This window comes from Sarcophilus harrisii, chromosome 2 (genome assembly GCF_902635505.1).
Source record: "Sarcophilus harrisii chromosome 2, mSarHar1.11, whole genome shotgun sequence".
NCBI lineage: Eukaryota > Metazoa > Chordata > Mammalia > Dasyuromorphia > Dasyuridae > Sarcophilus > Sarcophilus harrisii.
The window spans coordinates 182,141,127-182,161,518 of record NC_045427.1 but is presented as its reverse complement, the minus strand read 5'-3'; the positions used below and the strand labels follow the sequence as shown (position 1 = coordinate 182,161,518).

Below are 20,392 nucleotides of genomic sequence, written 5' to 3'. Positions count from 1 at the left end.
GATTCTCTGAGACATGATGACTATTGCAGGACTTCAAAACTTGCAGGAATCATTGGATTCCCTACTCACATGAAGTAATGGACAATAGATTCCTTTTGGACTATTTCTAGGACTTAGGGACATGTATAATTCCTCATGTTGATTCATGTTATTTGTTACATCACTACTAGGCTGTGTTACTATGTGCTTATGTAATTTATGTAATTATGTGTAATACCTCCCTGTTGATGAATTTATATATACCTGTTTCAAATGAGATCCTTCAGAAACCCGCCAATCTGATTTGATTTCCCATTTCCCTTTGGTGTTTTCATCTTCCATCCTGAGATGTTAGGGAGAGTGTTCTTTTTTGGTGTTTTCACCCCTTTTTTGAGGAATCATAGAAGGCGTGATCACCTCCGTTTTTTAGGGTTCCCACCTCCTTGAGAAGTCAGGGAGAGTGTCTACCTTATGTTCTAAAACAAAAGAAAGCAGGAGATGTTATGGGCCAGAACTCTGAACTTAAAACAAAGGATTCTTACAAGGTACTAACTAAGTGGAATTTATGAATTGATGAGACAATGGTTATCTAGTTTAGCATGATATTTAATAGTTCTCTAAGTTCAGTATGATTGATTTAATCTTACAACAAATAATGGTTTCCTAATGATATAATGATTGATTTATATTCAGTATAGAGCATATAAGCTAGGAGCCTCAGCTAGATTGATTCAGAGGTAGAGAAGACAAGAGAACTGGAGTCTTAAGCTCTTAGAGTGAAGGGGAAAAAGATTCAATTTCACCTTTGGTCAGGCTCCCGGTAGCAGGTTCTCCTCCTTCATTTCACCACTGAAACCAAGACTCCAGAAGATCTTTAAGAAAGCTAATCAAGCCGCAGGAAAGGAGACAAAATTTTGAAAGAGACAATAAAGGATTTGGACTTTAACACCTGGCTGTTCTTGTGGTGATTACTGAACTGAAACAAAGGCTGCTTCAGAGACCCCAAGAAAACTGAACCAGAGAATATTGCAACTTCTCATCAGTTTATATATGTTTTTCCAGGTTGTTGTTTTTTTTTTTTTCTGAAGTCAGCTTCTCTATCATTTCTTATAGAATGATAGTTGGTTACTTTCCCTTACCATAACTTTTTTCACCACTCTACAATTGATGGACATTCATTTGATTTCCAATTCCTTGCCAACAAAAAAGGGCTACTACAAAAATTTTTGCACATTTGGGTCCTTCTCACTCTTTTAAGATTTCTTTGGGATACAGACCAAATAATGGCTGGATCAAAGAGTCTACACAGTTATTTAATCCTCTGAGTATAGTACTATATTGCTCTCCAGAATGGTTGAATCAGTTCACCACTCCATCAACAATGCATTAGTGCCTCAGTTTTCCCATATCTCCTCCAACATTTATCATTGCCTTTTCTTGTTATCATAATCAATCTGAAAGGTGTGAGGTCAGAGTTGTTTTAATTTGTATTTCTCTAATAATAGTGATTTGGGGCATTTTTTTCACATGACTAGAAATGGCTTTCATATCTTCATCTAAAAACTGTTCATACAATTTGATCATTTATCAATTGGGGAATGATTTGGATTGTTATAAATTTGACTTAGTTTTCAATATATTTTAGAAATGAAGTCTTTATCAGAAACCCTGGCTGTAAAATTGTTTCCCAACTTTTTACTTCCCTTTTAATCTTGGCTGCACTGGTTTTGTTTGTGCAAAACCTTTTTAATTTAAAGTAAAGAAAATCATCTATTTTGCATTTTATAATGTTCTTTAGATCTTCTTTGGCCCTAAATTCCTCCCTTCTGTAAAGATCTGACAGGTAAACTACTCCTTGCTCTTCTCATTTGCTTATAATATCACTCTTTATGTCTAAATAATGGACCCATTTCAAATTTATATTGATAGAGGGTATAAAATGTTGGTCTATGCAGAATCTCTGCCATATTATTTTCCAGTGGAATGTGATATTTTTAAAGATAACTGCAAGAACGAATGTTTGTGGCAGCCCTTTTTGTAGTGGCTAAAAACTGGAAACTGAATGGATGCCCATCAGTTGGAGAATGGTTGAATAAATTGTGGTATATGAATATTATGGAATATTACTGTTCTGTAAGAAATGACCAACAGGATGATTTCAGAAAGGCCTGGAGAGACTTACACGAACTGATGCTGAGTGAAATGAGCAGGACCAGGAGATCATTATATACGTCAACAACAATACTATATGATGACCAGTTCTGATGGACCAGGCCATCCTCAGCAACGAGATCAACCAAATCATTTCCAATGGAGCAGTAATGAACTGAACCAGCTATGCCCAGAAAAAGAATTCTGGGAGATGACTAAAAACTATTACATTGAATTCCCAATCCCTATATTTATGCACACCTGCATTTTTGATTTCCTTCACAAGCTAATTGTACAATATTTCAGAGTCTGATTCTTTTTGTACAGCAAAATAACGTTTTGGTCATGTATACTTATTGTGTATCTAATTTATATTTTAATATATTTAACATCTACTGGTCATCCTGCCATCTAGGGGAGGGGGTGGGGGCGTAAGAGGTAAAAATTTGGAACAAGAGTTTTGGCAATTGTTAATGCTGTAAAGTTACCCATGCATATATCCTGTAAATAAAAGGCTATTAAAAAAAAAAAAAAAAAAAAAAAAAAAGATAACTGCAAGACACTATAATAGTTTTTCTTTATAATTCTATATAATATTCTGATGAAGTCTATAGACTTCACAAGACTGACAAAGTAGGCTATGACAAACACAATGCTCTAGTTCAACTTCCTCATTTTGTAGGTGAGGTAACAAAGGGAGGCCTAGAAAGCTAAAGGAGCTTGTTTAAGGTCACATAAATAGAATGTAAATGTAGCAGGAGCGACATTGTTACTCAAGTATCCTGACAACTATCCTATTGCTTTTTCTACTGCAACTTCCAGTTTGACACCTTCATTTTATAGATTAAAAAAAACTTAATGTGAATAGAACAATTCATTTAATATGAGATCTTAGAAAAACAGAAATATAACTCTAGCTATCTCCCATAATTAAAGATTGGATTTGTCTCTAATGAGAAGGATAGAATTGTTTTATACAAAGGGAGATAAAGGGAGTTGGAATCTTTTTCAAATGTATTAAATTAAGGGTACACTAGGCACCTTTTGAATACAGTATTTCTGTACATATCGTTAGACATTCTTGTAAATTTATTACACAATATTTATTATAGGCTTATTGCTTATTACTCTATAAAGAGATAAGATTGGCCTATGTGACTTCTGTGATTACTTTCAGATCTGACTATGGCTTTTCAATTACAATTTAGGGGACTCAACAGAGGAAGTCATCCTAGATATTCATGATTCCTTTTCCCCTATTGCTTTCTCCTCTCATAGGACCTAGTCCAGTTAGACCATTCTACTTGACATCATCAGCCATCCATTAACCAAATATCAATAAAAAACACATATTCCTTTTCAATTAGGTAAGTATGTTATTTGGACACAGATTTCTTCTTGTAACTGGTCTTGGAACTGGTAATTATGTGGTCTTGGTTAGAGGCCTATAAATATTTCTCATGAACACTGTAATTAGCCACTTAGATAATGGTGCAGTTAAGTGAGATGGTGCATAAAGTGCCAAGTTTAGAGTGAGGAATATTCATTTTCCTGAGTTCAGATCTTGCCTCAGACACTTACCAGCTCTATGATTTCAGCCAAGTTATTTCATCCATTTTCCTCAGTTTTCTCATCTGTAAAATGTGCTGAAGAAGGAAACAGCAAACCACTCCAGCATATTTTCCAAGAAAACCCTAAATAGGTTCATAAAGAGTTGTAAATAGCTAAAAATGAATGAATAACAATAAAAATGGTTATAAGTGACTTTATGCTCCTGAGAAATATGTTGATGGATAATATCTTCCTTTATGGCTAAGCTGTAAATTTAACACTACCTAAGTATAAAGGACAAACTTTATCAGAGTGAAAATTAGGAATGCTGAGCACAACAAATTAATATAAAAGAAGTGCACACAAACTTTTGCTTTTGGAGGAGGGGAAATAAACTTAATTACAAAAGGCATTGTAGCATGAAATGTTTTCTATCTAGACTTCGAATCTGCAAAGAAATCAGATAGTCTTGATGTCTAATAAAAGGAGGTACATAAGTCTCAATTTTCTCTGAAAGAAACAGGATATATTAATCCATGGAGAGGCAATTACTATATCAAAAGTAGATTTGTTTCCTTGGATATTTTTTTTCCAGAAGTAAGACTATGTCTGAGAATAAAAATAATTTATACATTTTTAGCTGTCTGACAAAACCTGATCCTTACAATTTTTTACTTTCAGAAAATAAGGTGATTGCTTTGGGGAAAAATGAATAAAGACTGAAGAAGAAATAAATAAAAATGTAATCCTTTATTAAGAATTGTTTTTTAATAATTATCTGTTGTGTCTGGAAAATGCAAATTATTGGGTCAGAAAGATCTGTACTTACCACAACAAAATCTCCTAAGACTTCAATTTTCTTAAACAAAGCTAGGTTTTTTTATTGAAGAAGTACTAAGTGTCTTTGACTAGTTATAAATACTGAGAATTTGGTTAGCTTCATTTTTCTATTTTTATTCAAGAAAAATCATGTTTTACAAAACTAATTAATATTGGCCTCTATTGACTCGGCTATTAGGGTTAATCAGACCTTTATAGGACTGTTCCTTTTTTTGTAAGAAAGCCATACTCAAGCTACTATATCTCCTTGGATCTTAATTTTCTCATCTATAAAATAGTTGATTTGAACCTTATATCCTCTTAAGTCTTTTCCATTTCTAGATCCAAGATCCTATGATGCCATTTGCTATGAACACTATATATTTGTGCCAGCTATCTCCTTATGCAATGCCTTCTCTCCCCTCTATTTTATTTTTATTTTTTTGGCTGAGACAATTGGGGTTAAGTGACTTGCTCAGGATCACACAGCTAGAAGTGTCAAGTATCTGAGACCAGATTTGAACTCAGGTTCTCCTGACTTTAGGGCTTGTTCTTTATCCACTATGCCAGCTAGCTGCCCCTCTCCCCTCCATTTGAGTAACTAAGGGAAATAGTATATTGACTTCAAGGTAACAGACACTGATCACAATCATCATCCTTTTCCTTTAATTTGTCTTAATTAGATGATTATTTTGATAATATGACTCTTACTTCTTAGATCCATTATTTCTTCCCTCCACTACTATATAATCTTGTTTCTATCTTTCTCTGTCTATTCTTGGGCCTCTTCTCTTTAAGAATGAAAATTATACTGAAGGGGATAAAAGGAATCTGTAAAAATAAAAGTTCTTTTCTGTTACAGTTAGCAAGCAAAAGGGAAATGGAGAAGAGCAGTGGCAATAATTCTATTGTAAACATAGCTAGTCTAACTTTTGCAGGGAATCAGGAAAATTGAACAAAAGGAAAGTAACAAACCAGAGATGTCTAATTATCAAATTTAGCAGTAGATGATGCTGGATTCATGGCACATAGATAATCACAGTATAGAGAAAAAACAAGGGATCAAGAATTGAGAGTCTTGGAGTAATATTTCTACCTTTGGCCATAAACTGATCTACAGCTTTATCACTTACAAAATCTAAGAGGTAATGCTTGAGGAGAGCCTTTTAACCTTATGGTCCCAGGAGTGTTAATAGTCCAAGCAAGGAAGTCATTTTGTAATATTGATGCTCCAAAGATGGATCCATGGACAAGAGTCGTGTAAGTAAGTGGGAACAATTCTTAAACTCAGTCTTCCAGAGTACACAGAATTTCTGCTAACTAATCTTCTGGAGAAATGTCGAGAGTTTCTGGATTGAGGATTCCCAGAACAAGAAAATTTAACAATTTAAAAACTTAATTTGTTATTGTTTGGTTATTTCAGTCACATCTGATTCTTCATGACCCCAATTGGGGTTTTCTTAGCAAAGACACTAAAGTGGTTTACCTTTTCTTTCTCCAGCTCATTTAACAAATGGAAAAACAAAACAAAACAAAACAAAACTGAGACAAACAGTATTAGTAACTTGCCCAGGGTCCCATAGCTACTAAGGGTTTGAGGTTGAATTTGAACTCAAGAAGATGAATTTTTCTGACTTCAGGCCCAGCACACTACCTACCATGACATATAGCTGCTCTTTGAGTTATGTTAGCTATGTTGCCCCACTATTACTGTGAGTTACTTTGATAATTCAGTTCTGATCAGAAAGGGATTTGTCTCTCTAGCAACCTCAGGTTTATTTTTTTTCTGAGAAGAATCTAAGCTCTTAGGATAGTACCATGAGGCAGCCTCTCCTCTATAATCCCTGTAGCTTCTAATGGCAATAAATGTGGTAGTAATGCCCTGAGATAATAAAGGAAAGGGTTAGAAATAAGCATTTATATAATCCCGACCATGTACTAAGTCCTGTGCTATGAATTATAAATATTATCTCATTTGATTTTCACAACAATCCTGTATGTAAGTGCTACTATTATTCTCATGTAATAGATGAGGAAACTGAGGCAAACAGAGTTTGAGGGTCTTGTCCAGAGTCTCATAGCTAATATGTATCTGAAGCCAGATTTGAACTTAGATTTTTTTTATTATAGCTTTTTATTTACAAGATATATTCATGAGTAATTTTTCAGCATTGACAATTACAAAACCTGTTGTTCCAATTTTTCCCTCTCCCCCCGCCCTCCAAGATGGAGAAGCAGCAAGAAACTAAGTCAAAGTAGTGAAGTAAAGATATTTGCCCTTTGCTATTTCTGTGATAAGTTTTTTTTTTTGACAGAACTACATAATGGGCCATTAGCTATTAGGAGCTTTCCCCCTCTTTTTAATCAAAACCAAGTCTCTTTTGTCATATTAAAATCTAGGTCCTTAGCATAATAAAAATATTGTACTATGAGGCTGAAGGCCATCTGTTTTCCAATACTGAAAAGGGGATTCACCAGCATGCAATAGAATTGATTCTTTAGCAACTGTTTCCCTTCTAAGATGAATACAAATCAAAGGGTAATGATATAATAAGTCTATATAGAATTCTAGTGGCAACAGTGGAATTCAGTGAAAAAGAAAGCAATTGCAATGATGCTTAAGGCCTACTATGGACCTTTTGGGTTGTTTCACATTATTTAGGCAGTGAAATAGAGGTTTTCCTCTCCCTTTAGAGGTAGAAGACAATAATATGCATTCTTACCTTCCACGGTTTTTTGAGATCTCACACAAACTACAGTCTCAGGTTTTGAAAAGAAAATCTAAGTGGGAATAAAATAAGCCAGGGAGTTATAATTTATCTGTTATCTCTAAGAATATATCCAGTCTGCATAAGCCTAAAACTTAGAGTATTGACCATGGGTTATATTATAATCAGTCCATTTGCATTTAATAAAAAATTTATTATATATAAGATAATGTTTACAAATGTCATTGCCATTTGGTGCTAATTCTATTATGAATAGATTTTTTCACTACTTCATGAACTCACGATTTCAATTGTGAGAGTAATTCTTCCACTAAAATGGACTGTAATCTTTCTATGACTTGACAGACAATTAAGTAGGTATGACTTTAAAAAAAAATCATTAGTTGATGGTTAATCGTCTGAAATATATCTATTCAAACTTAGAGACATCCAAATATCATATTGGATGATATGTAAAATCTACCCACTAGTCTGTTTTGTAAATCTTTCCAGCTTATTAGGACTTCCCAGACTTTGCATTCCATTGGCATAGATTTTTAAAACTCATAACCATAAACCCAGAAACTATATGAACACAGTTACAAAATACTTTTCATACAAATAAAGTCAGATGTAAACAATTAGAAAAATATCATTTGTTCATGGGTAAGCTGAACTAATATTATAAAAACATCAATTCTACCAAGTCTATTTGTTCAGTGCCATACTAATCAAATTGCCAAAAATATTTTACAGAGATAGAAAAAATAATAACAAAATTCATTTGAAAGAACAAAAGATCAAGCATATCAAGGGAATTAATGAAAAAAGATACAAAGCATAGTGGTTTAGCAGCACTCTAATACTCTAATACAAAGCAGTTATCATCAAAATTGAATGGAACTGGCTGAGATATAGAATGGTAGATCATTCAATACGTCAGATACACATAACACAATAATTAATGGCTAGAGTATATAGTGTTGGATAAACCCCCAAACTCCAGCATCTGGAATAAGTAATCACTATTTGACAAAATTTCTGGGAAAACTGGAAAATCATATGTCAGAAATTCGGCATAGACCTACATCTCATAGCCCATACCAAAATAAGGTCAAAATGGATACATGATTTAGGGATATTACAATCAAATTAGGAGAGTAAGGGACAGTTTGATCTTTGGAGAAGGGATGCATTTATGGCCAAAGAAGAACTAGAGAACATTATGAAATGCCAAATCAGCAACTCTGTTTACATTTAATTTAAAGGAATTTGCATAAAGACAATGCAGCCAAAATTAGAAAGGAAGTAGAATGGTGAAGAAAACATTTATAGCCAGTGTTTCTTTAAAGAACCATTTTCTCTTAGTTTTTGTTTTTATTTATTTTTCATTTCTAAAACACATAAAGAACTGAATCAATTTTATAAGAATACAAGTCATTTCCCAATTGACAAATTGGTCAAATGATATGAATAGACAACTTTTCGATGAAGAAATTAAGGTCAACTGCAGTCATATAAGAATGCCCTTAACCACTATTGATTTGAAAAATGCAAATTAAACAACTCTAAGGTACCACCTCACATCTCTCAGACAGAATAAGAAGACGAGAAAAGATAATGATAAATGTTGGAGGGGATGTGAGAAAACTGGGTCACTAATGTGTTGTTGCTGGATTTGTGAACTGATTCAACCACTCAAAAGAGCAATTTGGAACTATGATCAAAAATAGATAAAACTGTATACATTTTTTATTCCAGCAGTGCCTCTACTATGTCTATATCCCAAAGATCATAAAAGAGAAACTAGGACCTACATGTACAAAATGTTTGTAACAATTTTTTTTTTTTTTTTGTGGTGGCAAAGATTTTTCTTTGCTTTTTTTCTAGGCAATTGGGGTTAAGTGACTTGCCCAGGGTCACACAGTTAGGAGGTATTAAATATCTGAGATCACGTTTGAACTTAGATCTTCCTGACTTAAGGGCTGGTGCTCTATCCACTGTACCACTTAGCTGAGTGGCAAAGATTTTGAAAATAAATAGATGCCCATCAATTGGGGAATGATTAAATAAGTTATGGTATATGAAAGCAGTGGAATATTATTGTTCTATAAAAATGATGAACAGGCTGATTTTGGAAAGATCTTATCTTGAGAGATTTACATGAACTGATGCTAAGTGAAACAAACAGAACTAGGAAAATATGCTACATAGTAACAGCAAGATTGTGCAATGATTGACTGTGATAGAATTGGTTCTTCTTAGCAGTTCAGTTATCCAAAGTGATTCCAATAAACTTTGAATGGAAAATGCTATCCACATCCATTCATAGAACTATGAAGAATGAAGGCAATTTTTTCTATTAAAACTTTTAAATTGGGATAGATAGGTGACACAGTAGATAGAGCACCAGCCCTCAAGGCAGGAGGACCTGAGTGCAAATGTGGCCTCAGACAGTTAACACTTCCTAGCTGTGTGACCCTGGGCTAGTTATTTAACCCCAATTGTCCCAGGAAAAAAAAAAGCTTTTAATTTTCAAAACATACGCATAGATAATTTTCAAATTTATTTTTATTAAAGCTTTTTTGTTTTCAAAACATATGCATAGATAATTTTCAACATTTGTCTCTGCAAAACCTTGTAACCTTGTGTTCCAAATGTTTTTTTTTTTCCCTCTCTTCCTCCCACCCACTCCCCTAGATGGCAAATAATCCAGTATATGTTAAACATGTAATTTTTTTATAAATATTTCCACAATTATCATGCTGCACAAGAAAAATAAGATAAAAAAGGAAAAAAATATCGAGAAAGAAAACAAAATGCAAGTAAAAAACAAAAAGAGTGAAAATACTATGTTGGGATCCATATTTAGTTCCCACAATCCTCTCTTTGGGTGCAGATAACTCTCTTCATCACAAGGCTATTGGAACTGGCTGAATCATCTCATTTTTGGAAAGAGCCACATCCATCTGAACTGATCATCATACAATCTGTTACTGTGTGCAAGAATCTCCTGGTTCTACTCACTTCACTTAGAATCGTTTCATTTAAGTCTCTCCCTGGCTCTCTGATGCTTGTTTCTTATAGCACAACAACAACTAATAATAATAATAAAAATAAAACCCTAAACAGCAATTGGCTGTTCCAATATTTGTTGTTAACCAATCAATAAATAACTTATTATATGTTGTCTGTTTCATTAGATTGTGAGTTATGGAGCAGGGACTTGCTTTGTTCCTTTGTTTCCTATGGTTTGGCACAATGATTTGCATATATTAAGCACTTTATATATATATAGTATTTGATTTAATTCCCTCATGAAATAATTTCCTTTTGATTTTTATTAGTTTTTATAAAACAATTTTATTTTTATAAAAATATGTACTGTATATATATATATATATATAATGTGTATTATAACATATATTAATGATTTTGATAATTTTCTTTCAACCTAAAACATTGCCATACTCATATTGTTGTATGTGCTAAGGATGACTCAGTTATTATTTGAAGCTTTATAAAAATCACAAGAAAAACTTCACATCAACAGAAGTCATCTTATAGCCAAGAGAGCTAATGCACTGAAACCTATGAGCACTTTGCTTATCTTAGTTTTCTGAAGAGATCAGCGAACCAGAAGGTGAACATTAACAAACACTATTATTGAGTGTTTACTGTGTGTCTAGCACAATTCCAGTAACTCTAAAGAACTTTATTCCCCTATGGCAATATCTTTTATTTTGGTCTTTAGGAATCAGGGAATTTTTCTATGAATTATTCAACATCAGATGTCTTAAGATTTTGCTTTAGGAAATCCTCCCTCCTATTTGATATTTAACATTAGCCATCCTCATCTGTTCTCCTACAAAAGGATGCTACCAGATTAGATTTTGAGTGTATTATGTCTACTACACATTTATTTTATTTTGTAGTGTTTAACTAGGCTGGTGTCTGTAATTAAGAATTAACTTTAAAGGAAAGAGATTTTTGATTGAGATTTCTGGGCTAGTAAAGGATTTGTTTCCATTCAAATGCATAAACCTTGAAAGCTAGAAAAAAAATAAGAAGTCCAAAGTGGAGGCAGTATTAACAAATGTTTGAGAGAATTTATAGTATCATAATAGATCTATTCTGTTCATAGCAATAAAATTTTTTATATAAATCCTTAAAGTGATATAATTTTAAAAGTACAAAATAATTTCAGGAAACACATCTAATCTACTATAAAAAGTCAGTGAATTTTGTTAGGCTGAATGTCTAGAAGTGTGTGCATAGACAATTTATTTAAAGGCTGTCTGAACTAGAACACAGGATTGAGAATCAGAGGGTGTTTTAGAGATCACGGAAATCCAATCTACTTCTTTTATAGATGATTTCTTGTCTCCATTTACTTGACATAATAAAAAAGACCACATTCTTTTACATGTGTGGGTACTAAGTTCATTATTCATGTAATTAAAAAATATTTACTAAACATCTACTATCAATACAGCAACTAATATTTGTTAAACATTTACAATGTAGCAGACATATTGTTAAGTTATAAGAGCAAAAAAAAAAAAAAAAAAAAAAAACCCAGTCCATTGAGAATTTATATTCTAATGAGGAAGAGAAGATCCATAAAAATAGGTATGCAAAAGATAGACAAAATGATAATGAATGAGAATGTTGGAGGGGAAGGTATTAGAAGCTGGGGAAGTAAGACTTCCTGCAGAAAACAGGATTTGAACTGAGCCATGGAGGAAATCAGGGATTCTAAGAACTGTTAAGTGTGCAAAGAGGATATTAAAGATATGGGGGAAAGCCATTGAAACACATGAAGATGACAGAAATTCAGTCCTGTGTGAGGAAGGGCAATTAGGCAAATATGTGTGAATTGTAGCATTCTTTGAGAGAAATAATGTATCAATGTTTTTTGAACATTTGAAACATTGTGAAAGACTGGAAAGATAGGAAGAATGTAAGTTTTAAAGAATTTTAAATGCTCTTTTAAGATGACTTTATATTTGACCCTAGATGTAATAAACACTTGAATCTATTCAGTAGGGAAGTGATATAGTGAGACCTGTGTTTTTGAAAAACAGCTATGTGGAGAATCAAGAAGGGAAAGACATGAGTCAGAGGCAGCAATTAGGAGTTTAATTGCAATAATACAGATGAGATGTCATGGAAATAAGAACTGGGATGGTAGCTTTGTAAGTGGAGAAAAGAGGTTCTATATGAAAGACATAGTGGAAAGAGAATCAATAAGAACTGGTAACACATTAGACACATGGGGGAAAGTGAAGATTTGAGGATGAAACTGAGATCTTCTAGTTGGGCATCTTGATGGATCACAGTGATGTGAGACATCTGTCTCAAAAGAAACCATGTGTATTAATGTGAAAATCATTTTATCTAATTATACAATGAAGTAAAAAAAAACAGTATGACAGATTTATAGGACAGAATATATTGTAGCTTCCATATGAGGAAAATTAATTATTAAAATATAAAAAAGATCTCCTGAAAAGCATTCTCATTTAAGTTTTCCTTATCATATGCTCCAATGACAATTTTAACACAAGAAAGGTCCAATATAGGAGATTACTGAATAGTAGTTAAATGAAGTTCAATAAATTTATGCAGTAAAAAGACACAACAAAATAATGAGATTTGTTTAATTTATCAATTTTCTTTTCAAATGTTATCAGGTAATTAGATTTTCTCTAAGGAATATTGAGATTAAAGAAGAATGCAAGTTTGAATATGATTAAATCAAGCAGAAATTAAGATTTAATAAGTTTTTATATGCTACGTAAAATCTTATATAAAAACTAACATTTGCATGAAAATCTCTAGTTAATTTTCTTTGCATTAAAGTAAATAAAACTTTTCTAAATCCATGGTAAAATTTTAAGACTGGCTAAAAGTGAAGAAAAGGGGGAATAAGGAGTGGCCTAATAGTTTCAACATCATATTTCTCTTCCTATCTGTTAAACTGATTCTTCTCAGTCTCCTTTGCAGATTTCTAACCCTTATCCCATTTCCTAGACATTTTAGGGTTCTATCCTGAGCCCTCTCTATTTCTTTCTCTACATTCTGAGTAATAATATCAACTCCTCAAGATTCAACTTTCATGTCTATGTCAATGTCTTCCAAATTTATATATTTCACATTTACCTCTCTGGTGCTCTTGTCTTCCATATCTGCCTGCTAGCTAGATATCTTCAACCTCACAGGCATTTCAAAGTAAAAATTTCTAAAGCAGAACTTATGATCTTTCCTCCCCCGATCCAAATGAACTCATCTTTTAACTTCACTATTTCTGTCAAGGGCACTAGCAATCTTCCAGTCAACCAGCTTCACAATAAGAACTATCTTCCACATTTCATTCCCATTCACTTTCCTTACATCCAATCGTTGCTAAATGCCATTTATTCCAACTTCTCAGCAGCTTTTCTTTCTACTTTTTTCCACTGACACTAGAGCCAAAATTTTCTAGCCTCTCATCACAACCCTATTTCATTTTTTTTATTATAATAACTTTTTATTGACATAACCTATGCCAGGGTAATTTTTTTACAACATTATCCCTTGCACTCACTTCTGTTCCGATTTTTCCCTCCCACCCTCCACCCTCTCCCCTAGATAGCAAGCAGTCCTATATGTGTTGAATATGTCATAGTATATCCTAGATACAATATATGTGTGCACAACCAAACAGTTTTCTTGTTGCACAGGGAGAATTGGATTCAGAAGGTAGAAATAATCCTGGAAGAAAAACAAAAATGCAAACAGTTTACATTCATTTCCCAGTGTTTTTTCTTTGGGTGTAGTGGCTTCTGTCCATCATTGATCAATTGAAACTGAATTAGGTCTCTTTGTCAAAGAAATCCACTTCCATCAGAGTACATCTTCATACAGTATCATTGTTGAAGTATACAATGATCTCCTGGTTCTGCTCATTTTGCTCAGCATCAGTTCATGTAAGTCTCACCAATCCTCTCTGTATTCGTCCTGCTGGTCATTTCTTACAGAACAATAATATTCCATAACATTCATATACCACAATTTACCCAACCATTTTCCAATTGATGGGCATCCATTCATTTTCCAGTTTCTAGCCACTACAAACAGGGCTGCCACAAACATTTTGGCACATATAGGTCCCTTTCCCTTCTTTAGTATCTCTTTGGGGTATAAGCCCAGTAGTAGCACTGCTGGGTCAAAGGGTATGCACAGTTTGATCACTTTTTGGGCATAATTCCAGATTGCTCTCCAGAATGGTGGGATTCGTTCACAACTCCACCAACAATGTATCAGTGTCCCAGTTTTCCCGCATCCCCTCCAACAATCATCATTATTTTTTTCCTGTCATCTTAGCCAATCAGACAGGTGTGTAGTGGTATCTTAGAGTTGTCTTAATTTGCACTTCTCTGATTAATAATGATTTGGAACACTCTTTCCTATGAGTGGTAATAGTTTCAGTTTCATCGTCTGAAAATTGTCTGTTCATATCCTTTGACCATTTGTCAATTGGGGAATTACAACCCTATTCAATAGCCACATTATTCATAGTCCAATACTAAGCCTCTCCCCGCTTTTTTCTTTTGGGAGGTGAGTAGCCCAGGACCATACAACTAGTGTCTGAAGCAGGATTTGAATTGAGGTCCTCCTGATTCCCGGGGCTATTGTGACATCTAGTTGTTCAAAGTAATCTGTCCTTTTATACAACTGGCAAATTGATATATATGAAGTACAAAAACTCTCATATCAGTCCTCTCATGAAAAAGAATGAAAAGTTGTTCATTGGGTTTAGGTTAAAGTTACTAACTCTTTTGGTACCTAAGGCCCACCACAATCAGGCTCTTGCTTAACTTTTTAGGCTAATTATATGCTGCTGCCCTTCTTCCCATGGAATCTATGCTGTTTCTACTCTGATGTTCCATTTTCCATTTGAATAGACCATTCATTCTAAACCTGCAGTTCTCTCCCTTCTCAATTGTTTCTTGGAAATCTTCCCTTCTTTTGAGAATAAGTGACATCTCTTTCAAGACCTTTCCTGGTTTTCCAAGCTATTAATGGCCAAAATGATTATTCTATATTATCTGCTTTATATCTTACATTACTATGTTAACATCTTATATCGTCCTAGTAGAATATATTCTACTTTAGGGTAAAAACAATCTCACCTTTGTATCTGTAACCATAACATTTCGATTAGAATCTAGTGTATCAGAATCCTTTCATAAATTCTTGGGGGCTGAGTCATTAAAACAAATTTTCATTAAGTGCCTGCAGTGTGCACAACACTGTGCTAAATCCTGGAGGAGATTCAAAGTTTAGAAAAGATATAGCATCAACGAGGGTACAACTTTGTAAAGGGAAAAGACATAGAATATGAGTAAAAAGTACCAAAGTTTATTTATTTTATTTGTAAGAATATAAGGAGAGAGACAGACACAGACATAGACACAGACACAGACACAGAGAGACAGAGTGCGAGCCTACCACAATCTTTCATTAAAGAAATAAAATAACTCCTTCCCCAAAAAACTGCATAGTTATCTTTGTTGCAAAGTCTAAAGATATTGCCTATTCTTTTTCTTAGGTTCCTTGTGATTTCTTTCTCAATCATCTTATCTGGATATCATTTTCCATTATTCCACAAATATTCATGTAGTTTCTGAGGTACCTCTATTCTTTTCTGAATTCTCAACAAAGTTACCAGGATTAGAGGGGACAATCAGTATTTCACCAATACTATAGCTCATTGACTCTACCAAAGTGTTTATTTTTACTGCTTGCCAGGGGACAGATTAGTTCAAACAAAGCTATTTAATCAATTACCATAACAAATAAATTGGGAAGAAAGAATTTCCAATGTGCATACATGGGGTGCAGTTTGGTGGGAAAGGTATGTATTCAGAAGACTCTATCAATCAAGGAACTTAAAGCCAGGACATATGTATGATAAGAGAACAAACATACATAGAACTTACACATGTAAACATATGTAAACAGAAAACATGCATGATGGTGCCCATCTCTTGTAGATATTTTGTAACAACTGTATCCAAACCATATCTACAAAAGGAATAAATATGGCCAAGGCAAAGTTAGGAATAAAGGAATAAATAAAAACTACCATTTTATTCCTTACAGAGGTATCTGCAAAACTCATTTCAAGGTATTTGACAAAGAAACCCTACAAGAACTGTAAGTATGTAGCTTAACTTTCTAGATCCTCTAGCTATCAGCTTGTAACTGATTTGAAAAAGAACAAATATAACATCTTGTGACCAAGTCATCCCATTGTATTCTTCTGGCCCACTTTTGTGCCTTTCATAAGTTTATCTATAAGAGGTAAATATCTATTTTAGCTAATAAGAAAATCTATCTATCTTATATCTAGTAAACATTACAGTGTAAAGATTGGAAAACACATTAACAGTCTCACGATCTTATATCTGATTTGAATCATGTGTATATTAAATTTAATGGTTCAAACTGAGAATCAATAAATTTATTAAAGTTCCACTTAACATCATTTCATGTGTGGCTATATTTTGCAAGCTTTCTCTTCTTGTTTTTTTTTTTTTCTTATTATCTTAAGAACAATATAATATGCTACATTATTATAATAACCTGTTGATAATTATAGCATGGCACATGGTTTAATTTCAAAGCTGGCATAGTTAATTCTGTACTCTCTGGATGAATAAAGGCATTTTAATCCTGCATTGTCTTATGAAAATATGCTACTGATAAAAAGGGAGGCTAGTTGAAAGTTTGTTGATTATTTATTCTGCCCTTGTTATATGTATTACTGTGTGTTCTGAAATTGGGAGGCAAAAATAAGTAAGCCATAATTCCTGTTCTTTAGGAGCTTATAATCTAGTAGAGGAACAAAGATATTTATACAAATAACTTCAGCATGCTTTCCAAAAATAGAATTATAATTTACTTAACAACACTTTAGAACAAAACATAAGCTCATTCTACACATGACAAGCCAGATTTCATCTTTTTTTTTTTTTTTGAATATAAAAGATAGCTTCGTTACTGAAATAAGAAAAATCATTAAATTGGCAGAGAGCTTAGTATATACAGGTCAATCATCTGGCAATGTTAAGAGTAGAAACTTTTAGAAACTGGGAACTCATTGGCATTTAGACACATGTTCAGAGAAGGCAAACTGCTAAGCAGGATGACAGGTTAAGGCTTCCAAACTTTGCTAAATTATCTTTGCCCACATCCTCATTTTCAGAGATGGCAGCTGAGTCACTTCCTCTGCTCAGCAAGTAGGAGCTATATGTGAATAAGTTATTATGCCACAACTTTCAAAGCATTTTTAAATTTACATTTATACATTTTAAAAGATGATTTGTCAGACAAGTTCTCACCTTTGTCTTAGCATTTTTCATGATTCTGAATGATCACCTTTCTACTGAATAGTGTTTCAAAACTTCCAGCAAATGTTTTTAAGAGTTTGCTTTGTATTTTGTATTGAAATAGTAGAATCAGAAAACACCATCTTTTTCTAAATATGATACTATCCTAGTTGTCTAACACCTTGGTATTTGGATCATATCATGAATCATTCACCCAGGGCTTCAATTGGAACAATCTGAAATTTGCTCGAGGGTGCTAAAATTTGGAAGGAATGCTAATATTTTATATTCTTTATTAGCAGAGAAGTAACAGAGCTTTGCAGATATTTAGCAAGAACAATTGCTTAAATTAGTAACTTACAAGAAGCCAACTTTATTCCTGGGCCAGGTAGCCCAGGACTAGTGGAGTTTCTGTGATTTCTCTCTCTTCAAATGAATGAAATATATATTTTTGGCTATTTGCCCAAGGTACTACTTCCTCCATTGGCAAAATTGCTAGTTATTGCTTGGCTCACACCCAGATTATCCATATATATCCAATATTAATTCAATATTGTAGGGTGTCCAATATTATAGAGCCAATAGAATGAAAACCCCTTGAAGCCAGGGACTACTGTCATCTCAAGTACATGGCACAATTCTTTCTATGAAAGAGGGATTTTACATATGCTTCCTGAATTAGCCTGGAAAGCCCATTTGTAGGAAGAATAAGAAGTAATGCCATTTCCTCAAATTAATCCTTACATTCCTTGGCTAAATTCTCAGTTTAAAAAAAAATGTGTGACCTTGATGTAAGATACTGCTTTTAAATTCAATGCTAAATTTACTATGATGGCAGTTAGAGAAATTACATTTTGACATTTAAAACTGGTGAAGTTTGTCATGGGAAGAGCATGAACTTCTAAGATGTCGTTTTTACAAAGTCACCCTAGGGAATACAATTAAATTTAGGAATATTTTGTGGAAATGAATTATAATATGATCTCCTAACTTTTTTGCTAGAGAGCTTTAACTTCAGCAAAACCTACTAGTACTAAATGGAAGTAAAGCAGAGTGACTTTGCATTTAACTCAAGTAAATTGAAAGGCTTCTTCCTGAATTCTATCTGAATAATCATATCCATAGACATTTAAACTAATGTCTGTTTTCTTTGGTGACCTATTCTAAAATGGGGGGATTGAAAGCCATGCATATTGTGCTTTAGTGGAACTGAATTTACTAAAATACACATACACACCCAGTTGCCAAGTACCACCCTACTTTTGACAGACTTTTAACAATGTTCCAATCTCTATAGCTGACATTTGTGAAAATAATAACTGTTGAGCAACTGGCATTACCAAGTACATTCATAAATCTGTCTTTCTTCTGCCCAAGGCATCCAATTCAGTACATACAGTGAGAACCACACTCAGTCTTCTTAGTCTAATGAAAGTTTCAACAACACCATTCTGAAGAAAAAAAATCTACTTGTAATATTAACAGACTAAAGATCTGACTATTCAAAGAGTAGTTCATGTGTCAAAACTACATGGAGGTTAAAAATGCACAAACTTGAGAATGATTGTCCATTTTTACAGACATGTCCATTTTTAGTATCTAGGGATAAAAGAAACATTAGTAATATCCCTAGATCAAAATCAATCATTTCATGTATAATAAAACTGAGTTCCAAAGAGGATAAATAAGTGACTTTCCCAATGTTACAAAGGGAATAGGCAGCAGCACCAGGATTTACATCCAGTTGGATTTCTATTATTCTAATAAGTTTTTAAGGATTTAGAGAGATTTAGAGAGAATAATAGGATGTGCTATTTCATTGATGTAAGGAGCTCCTGGTGGGAAATTTCTACTACCAAGGCATATTGGTGTCTTCTCTGGCCTTGATAGACACAATCAATACAGTTTGCTTGAACACATAGAAGTAAAATAACTTACTAGTTGACTCAAAGTTTAGATGTTGGTGGGGGATTGTCAACTATGATAGTGAGAGAATACTGAACTGTACAGTGCTTTCAACTACTGGTAGTTTTTATGGAAACCCCCTCCCCCCAATTCCCTAAATGTCAGAGACATATTTTGAACCCAGATCTTCTTGGCTTTGAATAACTCTATATGCCTCTTTTCTATTAAAACCATGCTGCTTCTCTACCACCAATATGCCTTAAAAATTGTGCCATTATCCATTTTTCACCTAATAGTTCCCACTTTAATCATATCATAATGAACACAGAGTTGCTTACTTCATGCTAGATCCCAGTGAAATTCAAGTACATTCTCAATTGCTTCCCCCCATATTTTTTCCAATCTATATCAATCTATAGCCAGCTATTATGGCATATCCAAGCCAAACTGGAAAACTGCCAGCAGTAGCCTCATCAATTCAAGGTATAGTCACAGTTCCAATGTCACCAGTTGGTATTTTCTTTCATTGGATAAGGAAAAAAACAAATGTTTTGGGTTTTGTTCTAACTTCCATGTGCCATAATATATATGCTCATATTTCTTTATCTTTCTCTGCCCCCTCCTCCGTCACACATAATTTTGATATGCTATTTCCTAGAAGAGCATTTATTCTTAAAAAGTTACTGTGAAAAATAATTTTTGCTAAAGCATCTATTTTATTGATGATTTTAGGGAAAAATTATGATTTACCATTTAGGGAATCAAAATAAAACTATTCAAAAAATAAAAGGAATTTGAATGATTCTGGGGAAGTTTTTCAGGGTATAGACCAGGGGTCCTCAAACTATGGCCCATGGGCCAGATGCTGCAGCTGAGGACATTTATCCCCCTCACCCAGGG

At 33.5% G+C, this 20,392-nt stretch overlaps 1 protein-coding gene across 1 annotated transcript in view; it reads right to left on the bottom strand.

Moving 5' to 3' along the window:
* Positions 1-20,392, bottom strand: part of SNTG2 (syntrophin gamma 2) — a 628,864-nt gene that overhangs the window by 571,956 nt on the left and 36,516 nt on the right. The window lies entirely within an intron of this gene.